General features: G+C 41.4%; 1 protein-coding gene across 6 annotated transcripts in view; it reads right to left on the minus strand.

The window, feature by feature from the left end:
* Positions 1 to 23875, minus strand: part of LOC134351680 (metabotropic glutamate receptor 8-like) — a 440260-nt gene that overhangs the window by 88173 nt on the left and 328212 nt on the right. The window lies entirely within an intron of this gene.

Here is a 23875-nt window from a genome sequence, read left to right on the forward strand (position 1 = left end):
GTCAGTAAAAACAGTTTCGTCGAGCCTAGTAGCTAAGCCACACATGAAGGCCAAGAGTTGGACTTGGCTGTCAGAAGCTGTTAGTGGGAGCTTATCCCCACTAACACCCCCGGCTATGACAACCTTAGGAACTTGCATCTGGGTAAGTCACAATAAGCATCCAGTTTTCCTTTTCTTCTCCCTGTTTATTGCATAAATTGTGTTGGTCTAACACTCTGTTAGATACTTAACAGGATTACTAGTTCTTATGTTAAGCCATATTGTCCAAGGACATGGAACAAAGAGGGAATAACTTAGGACATAGCCTCCACCAATTTTAGCTAATTAAGTTCTCTTGGATATTCTGGTCTAATTTTTGTACAAAATGCACATATATTTATAAAGGAGTTCTCTTTGATTATAGTCTGGATAATGGACTTATCTCAACTAGCATCGCTCAAACAGATTATTACTACATTGTTGTCAGCTTTCCTCTTTATAAACGTTTCTTTTTTTCAGACATATTTTACTGTAATATACACTCAGTGCCTACTTTATTAGGTACAGGAGTGGAACCTAGTGTGGTCCTCTGCTGCCGGCGCCCATCCACTTAAGGTTCGACGTGTTGTGTATTTAGAGATGTTCTTCTGCACATCTCTGTTGTAACACATGGTTATTTGAGTTACTGTCACCTTTCTGTCAGATTGAACCAGTCCTGCCATTTTCCTCTGACCTCTCTCATTAACAAAACATTTTAAGACTACGTCCACACTGGACCGGATAATTTTGAAAACGCCGATTTCGCGTAAAAACAATAGGCGTCCACATCTGGCGTTTTTGAAAATACCTCCGTGCACATTAAAACGGATATTTGGTCGAATCTCCTCTTACTGGGCATGCGCAGGACACATCTACAGAAAACAAGCAAAGAGGGAGTAGTATACTATTTCTGTTTCCGTGGCAGCGCTGTGCTATTTCCATTGGTCAAAAACTAGACTACCTACAACAACAGTGAAAGAAAGGTTTCAACAATGTCTTCAACGAATACAAAGAAAACCTCAGCTGGAAAAAGCAGACCGGACTTCTTCGTTTGGACAGACAATGAAGTCGAGCTGCTTCTGCGAGTTACAAACGGCTACAAAGTCAGCAAAGCAGTGGAGAATGTGGGACTGGGAGTTGTGCCAAACCAATTACAACGATATGCTCGACTGCTATAAAGAATATTAAATGAGTTCAAGAAAACAATGAAGTGCTGCGCTGTCACCACCATCTATTCCAGCACGTCACAACAGCGTTTTTAAAAAGTTCCGGTTACCCCGTACACCCTACACCGGGCAACCGGCGTTTTCAGATTTAAACATTCTGGAGAGCGTTTTTAAAAAGCTCCGTTTACAGGGGAGGATAACGCCGTTTCAGTGTGGACAGAGGGTCAAAACAAAGAGAAAAAGCTTCGGTTACAGATTTATCCTGTCTAGTGGGGACGTAGCCTAAATGACAGAACTGCCACTCACGGGATGTTTCTTTTGTTTTTCACACAATTCTCTGTAAACTCTAGAGACTACTGTGCATGAAAATCTTGAAGGCTTTCCATGCTTTGAAAGATGCTATTTAAATGTAAATCTTTTCTGCATCTAGAATTCCAGTTAATTGGGCCATTGGTTAATTGGGGCACCCACTTATTTGGGTCAACTCTTGTCTGTCTGTCTGTCTAGGTACCATATCCGATGCGGACTTTGGTGACCATGGTTTTCCATATAGATCTATCCTTCGTTTTTTGGATGATTTCCATTTCCTCGATGTGTAGCCACCTGGCTATGCTTTTGATGTACATAAGCCGAGGTCTTCCTCTAGGTTTGCTCCCCTCAATCTTTCCAGAGAGTATGAGCTTTTCTAGTTCATCTTTCCACATGATGTGTCCTAGGAATCTGAGTTGTCTTTCTCTTATTGTTGGTATGAGTGATCGAACTGCTTGGGCTCTTCTGAGAACTTCCTCATTTGATGTTTGTGTGGTCCATGATATTTTTAACATTCTCCTTAGAACCATAAATCAGCTGCCTCTAGTCTCTTTTCAATTGCTGGAGAAACGGTCCAGCATTCACTTCCATAAGTCAGGATAGAATAAATGTAGCACTGCAGTATTCTGTTTTTAGTGTACGTGCTCATCCTTCTGTCTGTTAATATGGTCTTCATTTTTTGGAAAGCTTCTTTCGCCATTGCTATTCTGTATTTGATATCTGTGTCGCACCTGCCATTACTTGTTAATAGGCTGCCAAGATATTTGAATTTGTTGACTTGTTTGATGTTTGTATTTCCGATCTTGATCACACATTGTGGGATGTTTGTCTTTCTGGAGATGACCATGCTTCTGTCTTCTTGGTGTTGGTTGAGAGGCCTCTGTGATTACTTTCTGCTGCCACTACAGTGAGTAGTTCTTGAAGTTTTGTTTCCGAGTCAGCTATTAGTATGATGTCATCAGCATATCTGATGTTATTTATATTATGGCCTCCAATTGTGAATCCTTTGATGTCTTTGATACTTCTCAGGATATTTTCACTATACGGGTTGAATAAGTCTGGCGAAAAGACACAACCTTGCCTGACTCCTCTCATGATATTCACATACTCACTCACTTCTCCTTCTATTCTGATGGATGCTGTCTGGTCCCAGTATAAGTTTCTTAAGAAACGTACATCTTTCCCATCAATGTCAAGATCTTGAAGCATTTCCAGAAGATCTTGCTGTCTGACATTGTCAAAAGCTTTTGTATAGTCAATGAAACATAGGTAGATCTCTTTTTGTACCTGGATGGCTCGTTCACAGACCATCTGTAGCATGAAAATTGCATTTCTGGTTCCAGTGTTTTCCACAAAGCTCCATTGCTCTTTACTGATTTCTGGTTTTAGACAGTGTCTTGCCCTCATCATGATTACTCTGAGAATAATTTTTGCCACATGGCTCATCAGGCTTATTGTACGATGTTGCTCCTTCTTTCTTTGGAAATGTGATGAACACTGATTTACTTAAATCATCAGGAATCTCCCCATGATCATAGATTTCATTTGCTATTTCTGTTATTTTCTCTATTCCGAAATCTTCTAAGGCCAGTATCATTTCAATAGCGATGTTGTCTGGACCAGTTGCTCTGTTACGTTTTGTTTTATTTACAGCTGCTCAAATTTCTGACTTTAGAACGCTAGGTCCTTCAAGATTCTTCTTTATGTTCGGTTTTTCTCCTCTTTGGTCTTCAAAAAGTTCTTTTATATATTTCGTCCATCTGTTTAGGATTTCCTTTTTGTTCATAATTAAGCTGCCATCTTTTGCCTTGATGCATCCATTTGCTGAGCAAGGTAATTTCCCCATTAGTTCTTTAATCTTATTGTACATCAACTTTGTTCCAGGGTTATGGGTTTGTAACACTTCTATCTCTCAGCATTTCTCATTTAGCCATCTGTCTTTAGCCTCTTTGCACTTTCTTTTTATTGTTTTATTAAGTTGTTTGTATTCTTCGCTTTCTCTTAGTTTGATGGTCTGTTTTTGTTGCATCAGTTGTATTATATCTTCAGTTATCCATTCCTTCTTACTTTTCCGTTCTTTTCGTGGGATGGTTTCTTCTGCAGCTACAACCATAGATTCCTTCAGTATGTCCCAGGAAGATTTGCCTCCTTCATCCTGCAGCAATTGAAAACGGTTTTTCACCTTGATTGTGTATTCTGTTTTCAGATGAGGGTTGTTTTATAGTTGTTGATAAACCAGTGGTTCTGATCTTTTTGGTTTCTTTAATTTTCTCATCTTTATTTTCATTTTGCAAATGACTGGTATGTGGTCACTTCCATAGTCTGCTCCAGGGTAGCTTTTAGATTGAGTTATCGAGTTTTTGAATCTGTTATTGATTGCTACGTAGTCGATCTGATTCTTGTTGTTCCCATCTGGGATTCTCCATGTCCATTTCCTTCTTAGATGTTGTTTAAACCAGTATGTGATTATTTAAACCATTATGGTGATTACCTGATTGTTTGTTTTACACCATGATATAAGCTTTTCTCCTCTTTCATTTATTTCTCCCAATCCCTGGTCTCCAACAATATGGTCTTCTCTTCCCTCACCAACTTTTGCATTGGAGTCACCCATGACTATGATGGCTTCTTGTGATTTGCATTCTTCTAGTGCTTTGCCTAGGGAGTGGTAGAAGCATCAGTTTCCTCCTCTGAGCTTTCCATTGTGGGTGCATATACTTGGATGATGGAGATGTTGTTTTGTTGTCCTTTTAGTTTGATTAGCATCATTCTGTCTGAGATATGCCAGTATCCTAGCAGGCTCTTGGATGTTTCTTTGTCGAAGATGATTGCAACACCCTCTTCATGTTCATCTCCACCAGAGTATATCATCTTGTAGTTGTCTGATTGGAATACTCCAGTGCCTTTCCATCTTATTTCACTTAGGCGTAGGATGCTGACTTCTAGCCTCTTCATTTCTAATTTTACGTTTTCTAGCTTACCAGCTTGGTGCAGGGTTCGAACATTCCAAGTGGCAATTCGCAGTCTCTTGTTCTTGCAGACTGTAGTGGTATGACGATCCGGGCTCACCTGTTCTGTTTACATGATATCCAGTACCGAGCGAGGTGTCCGCACTATTTGGAAGTGGGCTACCATTTACGCTGTTGTCTTTTACATTTGTGTATGTATTAACCATGGTTGTACTAGGGATAAAATACAAGAAGTAGCTTCCCCTCGCTTGCTTCCGATGCAGTGTCCATACAAGACGGGTGACCCTGACCATTGTCCTATTAAAGGATCTACTGCTCAGCATCTGAGAAGCAGGAACCATCGATTGTGTTACTCATAACTTGCCTTCGGCTTCATCCACCGCTGCATTCCAGGGCTTCACTGTAACCCAAGTAGGGAGGCTAACAGGTGCTACACCTTGCCTAAAGGTGACCTGGAGGTAGCTGTTGTTAATGGTAACCTCATTACCCAAAGCAAATGCTCCACAGCCAGAAGCAGTTTATCCTCATACCCAGGAGACAGGGTACAGACTCTTAAAGAACAAAAATTAATTAAGAAAATTGCTGTGATACCCTTCATGTATTTGGGACAACATGCCACTTAATTGGGGCAGGAGCCTGTTGCTGGACATGTTCTAAGTAGCATCAGTCGCACACACTTGTGTGGCCATTCGACACTACACCATCCTTAGAGCAAACACTTTTTAAATAGTGTTAGTTGCGTGGGTTTTTATTCCAAAAGTAGTGATTTTTGTCACCGATAGTTGATGAGAAATAAACAGTAAGACAACTCTGAACTTTTTGCTCATTGCAGTTTCAAGCATTCAAGCTCGGAGATGCCTGAAACGGCTGGGAGTGAAAATGAGACAATTTCACTGCTTCAGGAAGTTAGCTATGAAGAATTTGAAAGATCAACAACAGTCATAGAGTCGTAGAAAAGTGCAGCCCTTTGGCCCATCTAGTTTATACCTACTCTCCTCGGTTTCCACTGGGACCATAACCCTCGATACTTCTACCATCCATGTACCTATCCAAATCTCTCTTAAACGTTGAAATTGAGCTTACATGCACCACTTGCACTCTGGAATGTTGCAATGAAAATGAAGATCTGAAGGATACAATTGCTGATAGCATTGCATGAACGCAATGCATTGTCTGTGCTGATTTAGTTAATAGCATACACTGCATGAATTCCTCTGTCGATAACTATTAGTAAGTAATACACAGTTTTATAGTACTATAGCACCGTTGGTAGTGGTCTAATTAGTTCAGTATTTCATTTAAATACATAATTTGCTACTCAGTTTGTCTTTTTTATATCTTTTTAAGTATTTCCAGGAAATTTCGGCTAATTGGGGCAGCCACTTAATTGGGCCAAAATGTACTGGTCCCAATGTGTCCCAATTAACTGGAACCTACTGTGTTTTCACTTTTTTTTAAAAAAAAGGAGACTATCAACCTCTTTTCTTAATTAATTGGTACTTCACACATTAATTGGTACTTCCAATTATGTAAAGTCCTGTAGTAAACTATAGTAATGTATAGTCCTATAGAAGAGGGAGAGAGAGAAATTGCCTTTAAACTCACGAGAGAGAATAGGCCGTCAACTTTTTTGCTGTTGATGTTTCTGTAGCAGGCAATTTCCTTTTTACGAGGTCGAGTTGCCAGCTCGACACTCAACTCAGCAAGGATGGAAAGTGTGCACGGGAGCCGGCTGGATTCGAACTCGAGACCTTCCGCCTCAAAGTCCAGCGCTGATGCCACTATGCCACCATGCCACCAGACAGCGGTATAGTCTTATACTATACAGTCAATGTAGATTACAGAATAGATCAATGTAACCAATCCTCATAAGCCAATTTGGCTTCCAACCCAGCAACACTTCAGTTTTTAGATTCATTGTATTTTTTTCCAAATCACTCCAAAGTTCTGTTACTGCATCTAACTGCAATGTTCCCCATTTTACCGCCTTCAAGGTCTTGGTGTTCCTGCCCATCATAATACTGTTAACGGCCTTTAATTAACTCAGCACGAAGTTCCAAAACCTCTACTTTTCTATCCTCATTTGTCAGATATCGTTCCTTAACCTCTAAGTGGTTTGGAGTCCAATTGCTTGTAGTGACACCCCTATAAAGCACTTAGGAACATTTATACCTAAGGAATAGAGGCAGATGTTGATCATTCAGTCCCTGATGCTTGTTTCACCATTCAGCAAGACCATGACTAGTCTTCAACCTTGGCTTTCCCATATCCAATAGTTCCTTTAATATCCTCATCTCCATGAATGTCTGATTGAATAAACTCATTGACTAAGCTTCCACTGCCTACTTGGATAGAGAATTCACTCCAACTGGATGAATAAATTTCTCTTCAACTCTTCCCTGAATGACAGAACTCCAACCCACTTTGCTTTGAGATTGCAACCTCTGGTTCTAGACTCCTCAACCAAGCAAAACATTAACCCTGTATCTATCCTGTCAAGCTGTATTTTAATTTGTATGTTTCAGTGAGATCATCCCTCTTCCTTCTAAACTTATGTCATTGCAAACCAAGACTAGGACGACCAGACCTATACACGGCACAATGGACATACTGTAACTATGTCAGGTCACCACATAATTGCATTATGGTTTGTACACAGACCATTTGTATTGAAGGTTAAAAAAACAATTGCTCTCCAGATTGCTTGCTGTGCCCATGCTAAGTTTCAGTGGTTTTTGTACAAGGACACTCTGGTCCCTTTCAACATCAACACCCAGGTGAAGTTGTTTTTTTCACCCAGTCTATGAAACTGAAATAACCTGCACTCTGAAGTTCCTCTACTTTCTTATCCTTTGTCATATGCCTCCCCTTCAAAGGCCTTCCTTTGATCTTTCCTTTGGTTGTGAGCCCTTATTCATTTCCCACTCAATAACTAAATCATCCTTTTTTTGAAGTTCCTTGAGATGCTTCATGACATCAAAGGAGATTCTTGACTGCACATTTTTTGTTGATATTAACCTTCAATGGTTAAAATTATCTGCCTTTTCGTCGTTATTTCATGCAGCCTGTTCCTTCCTGTACCATCTCGCCCAATCTATTTGACACCCCTACAACTTTGGGATTTATTCAACCCCTATACTTGAAATTTAAAAAAAAATCAATGTTCTGCATCATTTAGTTTTAAAACTATCTTGCATTATGTTCTGAACCATTACATTGGGATTCCTCCCCTAAGCCTAGAAGCCCATGCTTTGCCAGTTTTTCCTGATGTTTAAGACATCGGGAACCCGGATTCAACCTCTTTGTTCTAAGCATTTATTTCAGTGCCTGCTAACTGGGTTGACATGAGTGTCAGAACAATGACCTTTCTCTCCACTGATTAAAGTTCTACAGGTAGTCCAACTTTAGGCTACACCATCTCAGAGTGAGCGGTTATTATGCTGGAGAGACAGCAGCAGGATAGGGTTCCTCAAAGCCAGTGTCCTTCCTGCAGCAATCTGGGTCATCTATTGGAGGAAGGTTCACTGGATAACTCTGACATTCGGCACGGCCCTCTGAACATAGCTATCAACCACTACCCATGGAGAAATCCTAGCTTTGCTTTCCATCAAGTTGAACTTATAAAGTCTGAGATTCCACTGCAGGTCCTTGGTGCTGAGTGTCTTGCATCTACTGTGATGGAAGTTAAGATATCGGCTATCAGACACTGTATTCTTTTTGTGGTCAGTGAGCTGGCTAATGTCATGCTTTCCACATCCTTGCTGGAAAGAACAGACTCTTACAGTCTGGGCAGGGTTTACCAACCCTCCAATCTATGCTCCTTCATAATGAGGACAAGCTTTGCTGCAGTTGTTCCAGGCCCTTAGTTATCTCCTGTGCATCCCCATTGATCTATTACCATAGGTTGCCCTAATGAAGCCATCAAGTGGATGAAAATGTAGGTGGTCTGATTAGTAAATTCAAGTTGTAGTTGGAAAGTTGTTAAAGGATATTGATCTGTTAGATATTTTGGATTGAGTTTCATTAGGACAAGTTTGAAATCATACATTTTGGGAGGTCAAATGCCAGAGGAAGGTATAGCAGGACCCATGGGAGTATTGATTTACAGAGGGATCTTTAGTTGCCAGTCTATAGCTCCCTGAAAGTGGCAAAACATGAGTCTAGGATGGTAAAGGTGGCACAGGGCATGCCTGTCTTCATCATTCACAGCTTTGAGTGTAAAAGTTAGAAAGTCATGTTATTGCTTTATAAAACTTAGGTTGGGCCACATCTGGTGTAATATCTGCAGTTCTGCTTGCACATTACAGAAGGCTATGGAGGATTTGGAGAGGGTGTGGAAGATGTTCACCAGGATGTTGCCTAGAATGGAGTGAATTACCTAGGAGAGATTTGACAAATTTGAATGGTTTCCTCTTGAGGACTGGGCTGAGTGGTGATTCGATAAAGGCTACGAACTTATGGGAGGCATAGATAAGCAGACAATTCAGAGTATTTTTCCCAGGATGGAGATGCCAAACATTAGAGGGAAAGTTGAAAAGGGAATTTACAAGCTAAGTTTTTTTTTACACACAAAGTGATGTGTCTGGAACCTGTTGCCAGGGAGTTGTGGACAAGATATCATTGCAATGCTTAAGAGGCATTTAGACCGACAGGGAATGGAGGGATATGGACCACTGGCATCATGATCGGCACAATTTCATGGGCTGAAGGACCCGATCTTGTGTTGTAATTTTCTATATTCTAATTTCCTGTGTAACTTAGCCTTCAAGAAAGCTGGAGAGCATGTCTCTCCTTTCTCACTACCTTGGCTATGGGCCATATGGCTGACAATTCACCACATGCAGGTTCCACTGATGAGCAAAACTCTATTACACAAAAAGTCTATATGGTATGTGGGAATTAGATGTGGTGGCTTTGTCTTCTTCTTTCTTCTCTGCTGGGCAAATGAACTTTCAACTGCTAAAGGCCATTGACTGAAATGTGAACCCGAATTCACTCTGCCCATGTCGCTTGATCTGCTTGATGTTTCGAATAAAGGTTGCTTATAAAAGTGTGGGCTGATGCAAGCTCATGTTAGGCACTGTTACCCACTCATGAGCAGAATGCTGAGGAACCGATAATAGTGCAGCCCATATTGGTTGCTTGAAATTGTCATCCAAATGAGTCACCAGCACAAGGCTGGGAGTTTCACGCACCAGAAGCAACATACATCCATCACTTTCAGTGTTCCTTTTCGGACTATCTCAACTTCAGCCACTAAATTCACAATGTACAGTCTAACATCAGGTGAATGCTCATACATCTACATTAAAAACTTAAGCTGAAACATTCAACTGTTACTATAAGGTACATGGTGAGAAGTAATTTACGGGAAGTCCGTCACTTTTGTCAGAAACAAATTAATCAGTTTTTATGTTATTATTGTTTGTGGCTCTGTGCATTATGTAGAACAGGAGATTGTATTTAAAACAAAAGTAAAATCATCCTTTTGCCTTGAAGCACCTTCAATAACTCCAAAAGACTGAGGTTTGGTAAAATACTGGAAGGCTTTTATTCGCTGTACAATACGACCTCCACAGTGAGTGTCTGCCCCTGGACTGAGGGGGAGGGGCAAGGCGAAACACCTTTATACAGGATACTGTGGGAGGAGCCACAGGGGCAGTCAGCAGAGGGGCATGTCCAGACGGTTAACCCAGTTACAACATATATATATGGTTTACCACATGCCTGTGAAGTTATTCAGAGTTGTTCTTAGATGCAGACTGTATGTTTGTTCAGTTTACCTGATGTAGGGCTGTGAACAGACAGAAAACTTCCAATGTAGGACTGTGGTGAATTAACAACTCTGTATCAAAACACTGAGAAAAGGCTTCAGATCTTTCTATCTCTAAGACAACAGCAACATGCTCAACTTTCCACTTGTAATAAATCATCTCTTTCAAGATAAGTTTGCAGTTATTAAAGATAGACCCAGGATCTCTTTCCTGTTCAGTGTCTCGATACAAGCTAAATTGTAGTGTTCTACTCTGCTTTAGAGTTTCAGTTCAACAAAGTGCAAAAGAACATGCAGCAGCCTCTGTGTGTTCCATACTAACAACCAGAAATTGAGCTTCTAGTCAATATTCTGAGTATTTTTTAAATGCAAACAACAGGAATTCTGCAGATGCTGGAAATTCAAGCAACACACATAAAAGTTGCTGGTGAACGCAGCAGGCCCGGCAGCATCTCTAGGAAGAGGTGCAGTCGACGTTTCAGGCCGAGACCCTTCGTCAGGACTAACTGAAGGAAGAGTGAGTAAGGGATTTGAACGTTGGAGGGGGAGGGGGAGATCCAAAATGATAGGAGAAGACAGGAGGGGGAGGGATGGAGCCAAGAGCTGGACAGGTGATAGGCAAAAGGGATACGAGAGGATCATAGGACAGGAGGTCCGGGAAGAAAGACAAGGAGGGCGGGGGGGAAACCAGAGGATGGGCAAGGGGTATATTCAGAGGGACAGAGGAAGAAAAAGGAGAGTGAGAGAAAGTATGTGTGTATAAAAATAAGTAACAGATGGGGTACGAGGGGGAGGTGGGGCATCAGCGGAAGTTAGAGAAGTCGATGTTCATGCCATCAGGTTGGAGGCTACCCAGACGGAATATAAGGTGTTGTTCCTCCAACCTGAGTGTGGCTTCATCTTTACAGTAGAGGAGGCCGTGGATAGACATGTCAGAATGGAAATGGGATGTGGAATTAAAATGTGTGGAGATTTTGCTTTCTCTGGCGGACAGAGCGTAGATGTTCAGCAAAGCGGTCTCCCAGTCTGCGTCAGGTCTCGCCAATATATAAAAGGCCACATCGGGAGCACCGGACGCAGTATATCACCCCAGTCGACTCACAGGTGAAGTGTTGCCTCACCTGGAAGGACTGTTTGGGGCCCTGAATGGTGGTAAGGGAGGAAGTGTAAGGGCATGTGTAGCACTTGTTCCGCTTACACAGATAAGTGTCAGGAGGGAGATCAGTGGGGAGGGATGGGGGGGACGAATGGACAAGGGAGTTGCGTAGGGAGCAATCCCTGCGGAATGCAGAGAGAGGGGGGGAGGGAAAGATGTGCTTAGTGGTGGGATCCCGTTGGAGGTGGCAGAAGTTACGGAGAATAATATGTTGGACCCAGAGGCTGGTGGAGTGGTAGGTGAGGACCAGGGGAACCCTATTCCTAGTGGGGTGGTGGGAGGATGGAGTGAGAGCAGATGTACGTGAAATGGGGGAGATGCGTTTAAGAGCAGAGTTGATAGTGGAGGAAGGGAAGCCCCTTTCTTTAAAAAAGGAAGATATCTCTCTCGTCCTAGAATGAAAAGCCTCATCCTGAGAGCAGATGCGGCGGAGATGGAGGAATTGCGAGAAGGGGATGGCATTTTTGCAAGAGACATTGTGAGAAGAGGAATAGTCCAGATAGCTGTGAGAGTCAGTAGGCTTATGGTAGACATCGGTGGATAAGCTGTCTCCAGAGACAGAGACAGAAAGATCTAGAAAGGGGAGGGAGGTGTCGGAAATGGACCAGGTAAACTTGAGGGCAGGGTGAAAGTTGGAGGCAAAGTTAATAAAGTCAACGAGTTCTGCATGCGTGCAGGAAGCAGCGCCAATGCAGTCGTCGATGTAGCGAAGGAAAAGTGGGGGACAGATACCAGAATAGGCACAGAACATAGATTGTTCCACAAAGCCAACAAAAAGGCAGGCATAGCTAGGACCCATGCGGGTGCCCATAGCTACACCTTTAGTTTGAAGGAAGTGGGAGGAGCCAAAGGAGAAATTATTAAGAGTAAGGACTAATTCCGCTAGACGGAGCAGAGTGGTGGTAGAGGGGAACTGATTAGGTCTGGAATCCAAAAAGGAGCGTAGAGCTTTGAGACTTTCCTGATGGGGGATGGAAGTATATAGGGACTGGACATCCATGGTGAAAATAAAGCGGTGGGGGCCAGGGAACTTAAAATCATCGAAAAGTTTAAGAGCGTGGGAAGTGTCACGAACATAGGTCGGAAGGGATTGAACAAGGGGGGATAAAAACGTGTCGAGGTATGCAGAAATGAGTTCGGTGGGGCAGGAGCAAGCTGAGACAATAGGTCGGCCAGGACAGGCAGGTTTGTGGATCTTGGGTAGGAGGTAGAAACGGGAAGTGCAAGGTGTGGGAACTATAAGGTTGGTAGCAGTGGATGGGAGATCCCCTTAGCGGATAAAGTCGGTGATGGTGTGGGAGACAATGGCCTGGTGCTCCTTAGTGGGGTCACGATCGAGGGGTAAATAAGAGGAGGTATCCGCGAGTTGTCGCTGTTTTAAATGCTGTTTTCTCAGTTTGATCAGGCACTTTGTTCACTTCAGGTCTAAACCAAATTTTAGAAAACTGTTAATTCTAATGGACTTGATTTTTGCTTGTTCCTTTCCAGTTTACTAAAGATTTAAAGATTAGCTTTATTTGTCACACATATATTGAAATGTTGAAACATAGGGTGAAAATGTGTCAGTTACACCAATGACCAATTCTGGGTGTGCTGGGGGCAGCCTGCAAGTGTCACTTTGCTTCTAGCGGCCACACAGCATGCCCATAACTTACTAACCAGCATGCTTTTCGAATATGGGCAAAACCAGAGCACCCAGAGGAAACGCACGCAGTCGCAGGGGGAATGCACAAACTCCTTATAGACAGTAGTGAAACAGAATCCTGATTGCCGGCGCTGTAACACATTACACTAACTGCTATTCTACCATACTGCCCACTCCCATCCATTTCATATGGATGTAGATTTTTAACATGTGAAAAATTCATCTGTTGTTAAGTTTAAACATGAATTGCAATCTAGATTCCATACATCTTCTAGGATAATTATTTAACCCATCTTTCTGCAGATCCTGCCATTTGGAAAATGCAACTGGGAAAATTTCTGTGAAGACTATTTCCTACAAGTCATTAGGACATCCCAAATTCCAGGGTAATTGAAATGGCTGGTTTGCTATAATTACAGAGAGGTACTGTGAGGTCAGTCATATCGATTAACATATAGGGCAGAGTTGCGACAAAAGTTGTCAAAATTAGGATTGTGCAGATTCACAGCCTTTCATGATGTACTGCCAAGTCTTACTGAGTCAGACTAAAAGCACACCAGCAACCACCATCTGCTCTTCCCTAACTATGCAAGCTTTTACTTTGAAATATAGCCCTACTGACTTTTATTCTGATGGTGCTCCAGACTTTAATTCCGATCGCGCTGTTGCCTTTAAATTTGAAAGTCAGTTGGACCACATCAGGAGAGCAGCCATTTTGTTTTGGTGGGGTTCTTCAGTCAGACTGAAACACATTTACTCAATCCTGCGTTGGCTTTCCCTTGTCTGTGCCATCGTAAATTATCGTCTGTAAGTTTCGGCTTAGTTCATAGAAGAGAACTCTATTTGAGCAATATTTTGTGTTAATATACGTAAAAGTTTATTCTCGATTATCTGTGTAGTGTTCGACCTACCTTGCTAATTTAATGAATGTTTACATGATATGAATCTTCTCACATACTTTAAAACTTTGTTCACTCATTTTATGTATAAGTTTTGGATATTTTACATGCAAGTCTAGCTCATATATTCCTAATTTCTTACGAATGTGCAACTTAACTCTCCTAAATTTGCTGCATTAAATACTTATGATGTATTTCTGATTTGTTTTTCGGTCTTACTCTTACTCAATTGTATGTGTGTGCATTCTGCCTAAATAAAGCACTCGGAGCTTAGATGCTACACCCTGACTCCCTTTTTCAGTTGAGTGGAATTTGGCTACTGCTGAACTCTGTACTTCCTGTTTCACACACAAGGAGATGAGTGCATTATCTGTCAAATCTGCTTCAACTAGCAGAGCATGACATCAATTATAATAGAAATTAGTAGAAAATTTTGGATAGTCAGTTAGGCAGGTGCCAAAGAGCGTTAAATATTCAAAGATTGTTTCATGGGGGACACAAACACCATCCAAAACCATTTCTGCCATTCCCATTCATTCTTCACAAGTCAATTTCCCCTGCAGTCTGCAAGGTAGTGAAATATTTGTGTTTTGTAATCTGTAGGTAATAGCAACAGCAGACAAAGCATGCAGACTGTCTGATTCTTTCATTCTCTTGATATCTACATCAACAGCACATAGCATTACATTCTGCTTCATTATTGAACATCTTCATGAAGCAATTCTTTTTTTGTTTCCAATAGTCTGAACACATGTCAGTTGTGGCCAACCAGAAAATATTCAGCCAGAGAGAGATGAATCTAATGACGCTCACAGATTGAGAAGTCCCTACACCCCAGTGCATCGACTGTGCAAGGCTGAAAAAAAATCATGAGCTTCATTATTGCAGCACAAAGTGCCATTCCAGATATAGGAACACGATACTTAACCTACAGCCAACATTGCACCGGTACAATTCCCACAAAATTTAGCTTGCAATGTGCAATTGCTAATGATTGTCATATTTCAATCATATTTCAAACTATATTGATGGCAATGGAACCAGATGTATGTTCTAAGTGTGTAGCACAAAACGAAAGCAGAAAATGACAAAACAGAAGTAAAATCTTGGGAGAAACAGCTTCCAGTCAAATATGTAGAAAAATACACAACTTTTGTACCAATCTGTTGACTCCCTCTTCACTTTTGTTTTCTCATACAGTATTCTCTTTTCAAATCATCGCCTTGTGTCTTTCCGTCACTCTTTTCTCTAACTTCTTTTGTATTTTACCTGAGCTTCAAGTCTTCAGCCTCTGCCAAATATCCATAACTCTCTTATGTTTGCTTTTTTCTACCCATATCCTTCCATTCTTGTTGCCTGTGTAATTAGTCTTTCTTATGTAAAAGGCTCTACATATTCCTATTCAGTTTGTCAATTCTCTCATCCATTCACCCGTTCCGTGCACAGAAAACAGAGAATGCACTCCCCTCACTGAAAAATCACCCACGGAACTTTTATGTTACTTTCCTTTCTCTAACTCTTCACAGCTGGTTGCAATGCAGAATAAATATTGGATGTGAAGAATGTTTGCAGGCTATTCAGCCACCAAATATCCTTTATCACTTGATATCCCACAAAGATTTAAGCAACTGAATACAAAATAAATTGTATCAACTGCAGGAACAGCTCTATTTCTATCTTTAATATCTCTATTTTTCCCTTTCAGGGTTCTTTTGAAATCCCTGACCTGGAGTTACATGCTGACTTTGGTTCTTTGCAGGAATAGGACCCACTCTTGGGGTTTCACGACTGGCCGCTAAAGGACGCAGCCTAGAAGACTGGCGCACTTTCAGGGTTCCGGGATTTTGTGTCTCTGGAGGCGGGCGGGCTCAAGGTCGGTGCATCCGCAGGAACTTGGCATGTTTTGGGAGACGGAAGATCGAAAGCAGCAAGTTGGCTGCTGGCTGTGTGCCCAGAGACCCAAGTTCTTTAGGCACAGAGCTCAGAAAAAGCAACGCAACAGACTTTTAACATTGTAAATCAGCAAGCTGTTTGTTATGCTTTCCTTCTCGCTGTGAAATGGGGACACCTCTTTTTCCCTTATTGGGGGTGCTGGGGGAGGGAGGGAGAGGGGGAGAGAGGAGGAGGAGGAGAGAGAGACAGAGAGAGAGACAAAGACAGAGACAGAGACACTGTGGTATGTTGAATTACCGGGTGAACAAGTAGACTTTGGGGTACTGCATGCGTGTGTCAAGGGAAGTCAATGCTAATGTAAAAACAAAAAAAAAGGGCATACAACAAAGCAAAAATTAGTGGGAAGACAGAGAATTGAGAAGCTTTTAAAAACCTACAGAGAGTAAATGAAAGAATAGTTAGGAGGGAATAGATGAAATATGAAAGCAAGATAGAAACAATATCAAAATGGATAGTAAAAAGCTTTTTCAAGTATGTAAAAAATAAAAGAGAGATGACAGCAGATATCGGACCGCTAGAAAATGAAGCCGGAGAAATAATAATGAGGGACAAGGAGATGGCAGATGAACTAAATGAGTATCTTGCATCAGTCATCACTTTGGAAGACACTAACAGTGTGCCAGATGTTGAAGGGTGTGAGGGAAGAGCAGCTACTATTACAAGGGAGAAAGTGATTAAAAAGCTGAAAGACCTAAGGGTACATAAGTCACTTGGACCAAATGAATTGCAACCTAGGGTTCTGAAAGAGGTAGTGGTAGAGAATGTGCAGGCATTAGTAATGATGTTACAAAAGTCATTGGACTCTGATATGGTGCCACAGGACTGGAAAATTGTAAATTTCACTCCACTCTTTAAAAAAGGAGGAAGGCAGCAGAGAAGAAATTATAGACCAGTTAGCCTGACCTCAGTGGTTGGGAAGATGTTAGAGTCAATTGTTAAGGATGAGGTTATGGAGTACTTGGTGAAACAGGGCAAGATAGAACAAAGTCAGCATGGCTTCCTTCAGGGAAAATCCTGCCTGACAAACCTGTTGGAATTTTTTGAGGAGATTACAAATAGGATAGATAAAGGGGATGCAGTGGATGTTGTACATTTGGACTTTCAGAAAGCCTTGACAAGGTGCCACACATGAGACTGCTTACCAAGTTAAGAGCCCATGGTATTACGGGGAAGTTACTGGCATGGTTAGAGCGTTGGCTGATTGGTAGAAAGGACTGAGTGGGAATAAAAGGACACTTTTCCGGTTGGCTGCCAGTGACTAATGGTGTTCCGCAGGGATCAGTGCTGGGACCGCTTCTTTTTATGCTGTATATAAATGATACATATGATGGAATAGATGGCTTTGTTGCCAAGTTTGCAGATGATATGCATATTGGTGGAAGGGCAGGTAGTGTTGAGGAAGCAGGTAGGCTGCAGAAGGACTTAGACAGATTAGGAGAATGAACAAGAGAGTGGCAAATGAAATACAATGTTGGAAAATGCACTTTGGTAGTAGAAATATATATGCAGACTATTTTCTAATTGGGGAGAAAATCCAAAAATCTGAGATGTAAAGGGACTTGGGAGTCTTTGTGCAGGACACCCTAAAGGTTAACTTGCAAGTTGAGTCGTTGGTGAGGAAAGGAAATGCAGTGTTAGCATTCATTTCAACAGGTCTAGAATACGAGAGCAGGGATGTGATGCTAAGGCTTTATAAGGCACTGGTGAGGCTTCACCTTGAGTATTGTGAACAATTTTGGGCTCCTCACCTAAGAAAAGATGTGCTGGCATTGGAGAGGGTACAGAAGAGGTTCACAAGGATGATTCCAGGAATTAAAGGGTTATCATATGAGGAATATTTGATAATAACTTGGGTCTGTACTCACTGGAATTCAGAAAGATGAGGAGATTGAAACCTTTCGAATATTGAAAGGCACAGACACAGTAGATGTGGAAAGGGTGTTTCCCATGGTGGGAAAGTCTAGGACAAGAGGGCACAGCCTCAGGACAGAGGGGCGTCCATTCAAAGCAGAGATGCGGAGAAAATTTCTTTAGCCACAGGGCGGTGGATTTGTGGAATTTATTACCTCAGACACCTGTGGGGGCCAGGTTGTTGGGTATATTTAAGGCAGAGCTTGGTAGGTTCTTGATTGGACACGGCATCCAAGGTTACGGTGCATTGGGATGAAGAGGAGAAATAAGGATCAGCCATTGTTGAATGTTGAAGCAGACTCGATGGGCCAAATAGACTAATTCTGGTCCTATGTCTTATGATCTTATTTTCATATCACTCACATTTTGAATTTTTAAACTATTTTCCACTTGCAAGCTTTAGCAATTAATTGTATTTAATGCTATTGGGCAAAATTAATGGCTAAACAATGGTAGGTGGGATCTATTACTTATTGGATATGGGAAACATAGAAGAGAGATCTATTCTGAATAGTGAGAAGCAACCACTTGCACAGGATCACAAGAGGCTGCAGAGGGGTGGTGGTACAGATAGCTCCACCGTGAGCACAATCCTCCCCATCAGAAAGTGGTATCCATCACTAAGGAGCCTCACCATTTGGGACTTGCCTTCTTCTTGTTACCATCATCAGGGAGGAGGTATGGTAGCCTGAAGACCTACCCTAAACAATTCAGAAACAGTTTCCTCTCCTCAACCATCAGATTTCTGTATGGCACATGGACACCACCTCATTAATTCTTTTTCTTTGCAATATTTAATTTTGTAATTTATAGCAACTTTATGTCTTTTATTGTAATGCTGCAGCAAAGTGACAGATTTCTCATCATCTGCGTCAGTGATAGTAAACCTGACTCCTAGACTTTGAACTGATATTCAATAGATGGTCAAGAAATCAAATAACTAAAATTAGTGGCCTGAGGCAAAATATATTTGGAACAATCCTATGAAGGTTGGTTATTATCTCAGAAGGTCAGGTATAGAAACATATGTCTGCTACAATACAGTAATGCAAAGCACTGCTTAGACCCAGATTGTTAATTTCTGGGCACTGTGCCAACATTGAACAGAATTCTAACAGTTTTAAAGGTATCGAATTACAAAGTTGCATGGATCAGGCTCATATTTGCAGAGGGAAAAATAGCGATCCAATTAATGTTCTTCAGATGATTAATGGAATTGAATGCAACTATTTCCCTGGTGGGTAATTCAAGACAAAGGAGGCATGTTCAGGGTTAAAGTCACATAGATGGCAGTGCTTTTCTGCAGTTCCCTCTTCTAAAGAGCTGTCAAGGCTAGGGTAATTGATTTTTTAAAAATGAGATTGATAAGGTTATCAAGAGTCAAAGAACTAAAGTGATTTGATCAAGCTTAGATACATAACCAAGGTAGATGAATGAATTTCTGTTACAGTGCCAAAATGGATAGGTGGCCCTCCGAATCAGAAGTAACCTGGAGACATGGAGTTCAGATACAGTACCAATGAAGGTAGAGGGAACTCTGATTTGGAACCACAACCTTATCAAATGGCAAGGGAACAAAGGCCTTTTCCTGCCTTAGAGTGAAAGCTTAATCCATTCTTAAGTGTTAGTAAAACATCTTAAATAGTAGGTAGGGATGGTATGTTACTATTAAGACCATTGGTTTATTTTCTTAACTGATGAATGTTTCACATTCATCATATCATAAACATTTCTTTGTAATGGTTTTTTTTAAATGGGAAGCACGTTTAAAAAGGAGCAGAATGTCAAAGACCTGTAAGGAGGAATTTGCTCTAATAGTGAATTGAGGAAGAAAATGTAGGAGCTTGGGCAGAGTGAGTGACTGTTTTAGTGTACTGCTGCACAGTGCATTCATTATTTTCATGTGGTTACAGAGAAAAGTTGATTGAGCAAAGTGATTCTCATCATAACAATTGCACTGTTTATCACTGTGAGACAAACTGGCTTAATATTTCAAACCAAGTTGTGTGTCACCTGCTATCAATGTAATTCACCCAGAGATAGATTGGAGTTACATTGTGTTGAAAAGACTTGGGTTTAACTAGGTATCATTGATAAACATCCATGTACATCTGCTGTACCAATAGGAAAAGATATTGTGAGCCAACTCCCAGAAAAAGGTTCTTGAAGTGAGTGGAGCAATTAAAGCTGAGGCTATATTTATAGCAGATTCTAACTTGTAACACATTACATGAAAGAAAAATAATTATTAAAAGTATTTCACCAGATGTGATGAGCAAGAATAGATCAGAGCTTCAAAGGGAGTCTTGACTTGTTGACAGGAAAACAAGTGCATATTCAGAAGAAAACTTAATTAACTAACCCATTACAAAAGGAAATGGTGTCAGATCTTTATCAGAGATCAGAAGAAATAGGAAAGTCAAATATTGATAGAAGAAGAAATACAATTAAATTCACAAACAAGAGAAAATCTGCAGATGCTGGAAATCCAAGCAACACACACAAAATGCTGGAGAAACTCAGCAGGCCAGGCAGCACCTATGGCAAAGAGCAAACAGTTGACATTTTGGGCCATGACCCTTCATCAGGACTGGAGAAAATACATGGGAGTTCAGAATAAGAAGCTGAGAGGAGGGGAGGAAGAAATTCAAGGTTGTAGGTGATAGGAGAAACTGGGAGACAGGGATGGGTGAAGAAAAGAGGTGGGAAGTCAATCGATGAAAGAGGTAAAGGGAAGGAGGGGGAATCTGATAGGAGAGGACAGAAAGCCATGGAAGAAAGGGAGGAAGGAGGAGCACTGGGGGAGATGAGGTGGGAGAGGGAAATGGGAATGGGGAATGGTGGAAGAGTTGGGGGGGGGTCCATTTCCAGAATTTCAAGAAATCGATGTTCATGCCATCAGTTTGGAGGCTATCCAGACTCAATATAAAGTGTTGTTCCTCCAACCTGAGTGAGGCCTCATCACAACAGTATAAGGAGCCATAGACTGACATGACAGAATGGGAAGGGAAGTGTAATTAAAATGGATGGCCACTGGGAGATCCTGCTTTTTCAGGGAGGTCCTCAGTGAAGCAGTCTCCCAATCTACGTCGGGTCTCAGCGATATACAGGAGGCCACACCGGGGGCATTGAACACAGTATATGACCCCAAAAGACTCACAATGAAGTGTCGCCTCACCAGAAGGACTGTTTAGGGCCCTGGATGGTAGTGAGGGAGGAGGTGTAGGGGCAGGTATAACACTTGTTCCACTTGCAAGGATAGAGCCAGAGGGAGATCAGTGGGGAGAGATGAATGGACAAGGGAGTCACACAGGGAACAATCTCTGTGGAAAGCAGAAAGTGGAGGGTGAGGGTGGAGAGATGTACTTGGTGTGGGATCCCATTAGAGATGGGGGAAGTTATGGAGAGTTATGTGTTGGATGTGGAGGCTGGTGGGGTGGCAGGTGAGGGTAAGAGGAACCCTGGCAAGAGATTGGGGTGAGAGCAGACGCGCGCAAAATGGAAGAGATGTGGATGAGGGCAGCACTGATGGTGGAGGAAAATTAAAGTCAGTAGAGTGAGAAGCACATATAAAATTTACTTCTGAGGAAGCTGAAGAATATTTTTAATAACAAAAGGTATGAGTATGCTACTAATTCAACCACTGCAATGGAAAAGAAGCAGGGTTGTCACTTGAAGAATCATGGCCAAAAGAGTTAATATGAACTGATTTTGAATGCAAGAGGTGGACAACACAAATGGGGGATGAATTGGAAATGCCAGGTTAATTCGAGTCTATGAATAAAATGCTCAGTACAAGTAGAGCAGTCCTTCATATCTGAAGTCAGCTGCAACACCTAAGTGTGTTTGGGATCCTCCCTCCATTACACCACAAAATTATGTTAATTAACAATGACATCTGAACTGGCCACTCAAACACGAGGAAATCTGCAGATGCTGGAATTTCAAGCAACACACATAAAAATTGCTGATGAATGCAGCAGGCCAGGCAGCAACTTTTATCAACTGGCCACTGGTGTTTTCTATCCAAACGTTTGTTCTTTTCTGCAATGTTCCTGGTCCTGAAAGGGGCTCTGTTTAACGCAACACTTAAGTCAAGCCTGGATACTTGGTGGCAGAATATCTTACTGAAAACAAGACCATCAGTGAAAGTCTACAGCACTGAAGATTTGGTCTGGCCCACTGAGTCCCTGTTGGTTCTAAAGAATTAGAACCCACACCACTGGCTTTGTTTGAAAACTCTGATAAATGATTCCTTACAACTACTAATTTCATCCTACTTGAATATTACAATTGAAACTGGCTCCACTGAAACCCTGGCAGTCCATCACAGACCCTGACAATTCTTTGTGTACAAAAGTAGTTTCCCATAGGTTACCTTGAGTTTATGTGCCATTGCTCCTGACTCCTCCACCAGAAGAACATTTCTTTCTATCTACGCTGTTCATGTACTTCATGATTGTAAATACCACCATCAGACACATTCTCAACCATCTCTGCTCCAGAGAGAACAACTGCAGATTCTCCAGTCTATCCATATAACTTGGGTCCATAGTGAATTTATTCTACACCCTCACTAATATTGTCACATCAGTCCTGGAAAGAGCACCAAAACTAGGCATGGTTGTAGCAGACACTCTCATCATGACTTCCTTACTCTTGCTCTAGCACACCACACTGCTATTTACAGTGCCACTAAAAGGTATTCACACCTCCTCCCCCTTGGAGGTTTTCATGATTTTTTTTTGTTTTACAACATTGAATCATAGTGGATTTAATTTGGCTTTTTTGACACTGATCAACAGAAAAAGGCTCTTTCATGTCAAAGTGAAATCAGATCTCTACAAAACAATCTGAATTAATTACAAATATAAAATACAAAATAATTGATTACGGAAGTATTTACCCCCTTTAATATGACACGCCAAATCATCACTGGTGCAGTCAATTGGCTTTAGAAGTCATGTAATTAGTTAAATGGAGATCACCTGTGTGCAGTCAAGGTGTTTCAATTAATTGTAGTAAAAATACACCTGCATCTGGAAAATCTAACTGCTGGTGAGTCAGTATCCTGGCAAAAACTACACCATGAAGACAAAAGAACATTCTGTGAAAAGGCTATTGAAAAGCGCAAGTCAGGAGACGGATACAAGAAAACTTCCAAGAAAATCCCTTGGAGTACAGTTAAGTCAATCACCAAGAAGTGGAAAGGATATGGCTAAATCTGTCAAGAGCAGGCTGTACTCAAAAGCTGAGTGACTATGCAAGAAGGGGAATAGAGAGGGAGGCCACCAAGATACCTATGATGACTGTGGTGGAATTACAAGCTTCAGTGCCTAAGATGCGAGAGACTGCGCATACTTCATCAGTCGCAGCTTTATGGAAGAGTGGCAAAGATAAAGCTGCTGTTTAAAAAAAATACATGAAATCTCAGCTAGAGTTTGTCAGAAGGCATATGGGATAGACTGGAGTCAGCTGTAAGAAAGTTGTATGGTCTGATGAAATCAAAGTTGAGCCCTTTGGCCATTTGTGGCTAGACTTGAAAAGGGCAGTTTCCCTATGATCCCCATGCAATCTTACAGAGCTTAAGCAGTTTTCTAAAGAGGAATGGAAAAATATTGCAGCAGATGTGCCAAGCTGATAGAGGCCTATCCACACAGACTCAAGGCTGTAATTGCTGCCAAAGGTGCATCTACTGAATACTGACTTGAAGGGGTGAGTAATTATGCAATCAGTTATTGTGTTTAATAATTGTAATAAATTTAGACTGATTTGTAGAAATATGTTTTCACTTTGACACAAAAGAGTCTTTTCTGTTGATCAGTGTCACAAAAGCCAAATTAAATTCATTGTGATTTAATATTGTAAAACAAGAAAACATGAAAATTTGCAAAGGGGGTGAATACCTTTTAGAGGCACTGTATAAAGCCCAAGGTCCTGTAAACTTGTAAGACTACTTTGCTAATCAGTCCTGCTACTTTCAATACTTCATGTACAAATACCCACAGATTTATTTATTCCCATACCTGTAAGAATTAACCCCCTTATTTATATTACCTCTTTTCATTTTTCCTAC

Source organism: Mobula hypostoma, chromosome 9 (genome assembly GCF_963921235.1).
Source record: "Mobula hypostoma chromosome 9, sMobHyp1.1, whole genome shotgun sequence".
In the NCBI taxonomy this organism is placed as follows: domain Eukaryota; kingdom Metazoa; phylum Chordata; class Chondrichthyes; order Myliobatiformes; family Myliobatidae; genus Mobula; species Mobula hypostoma.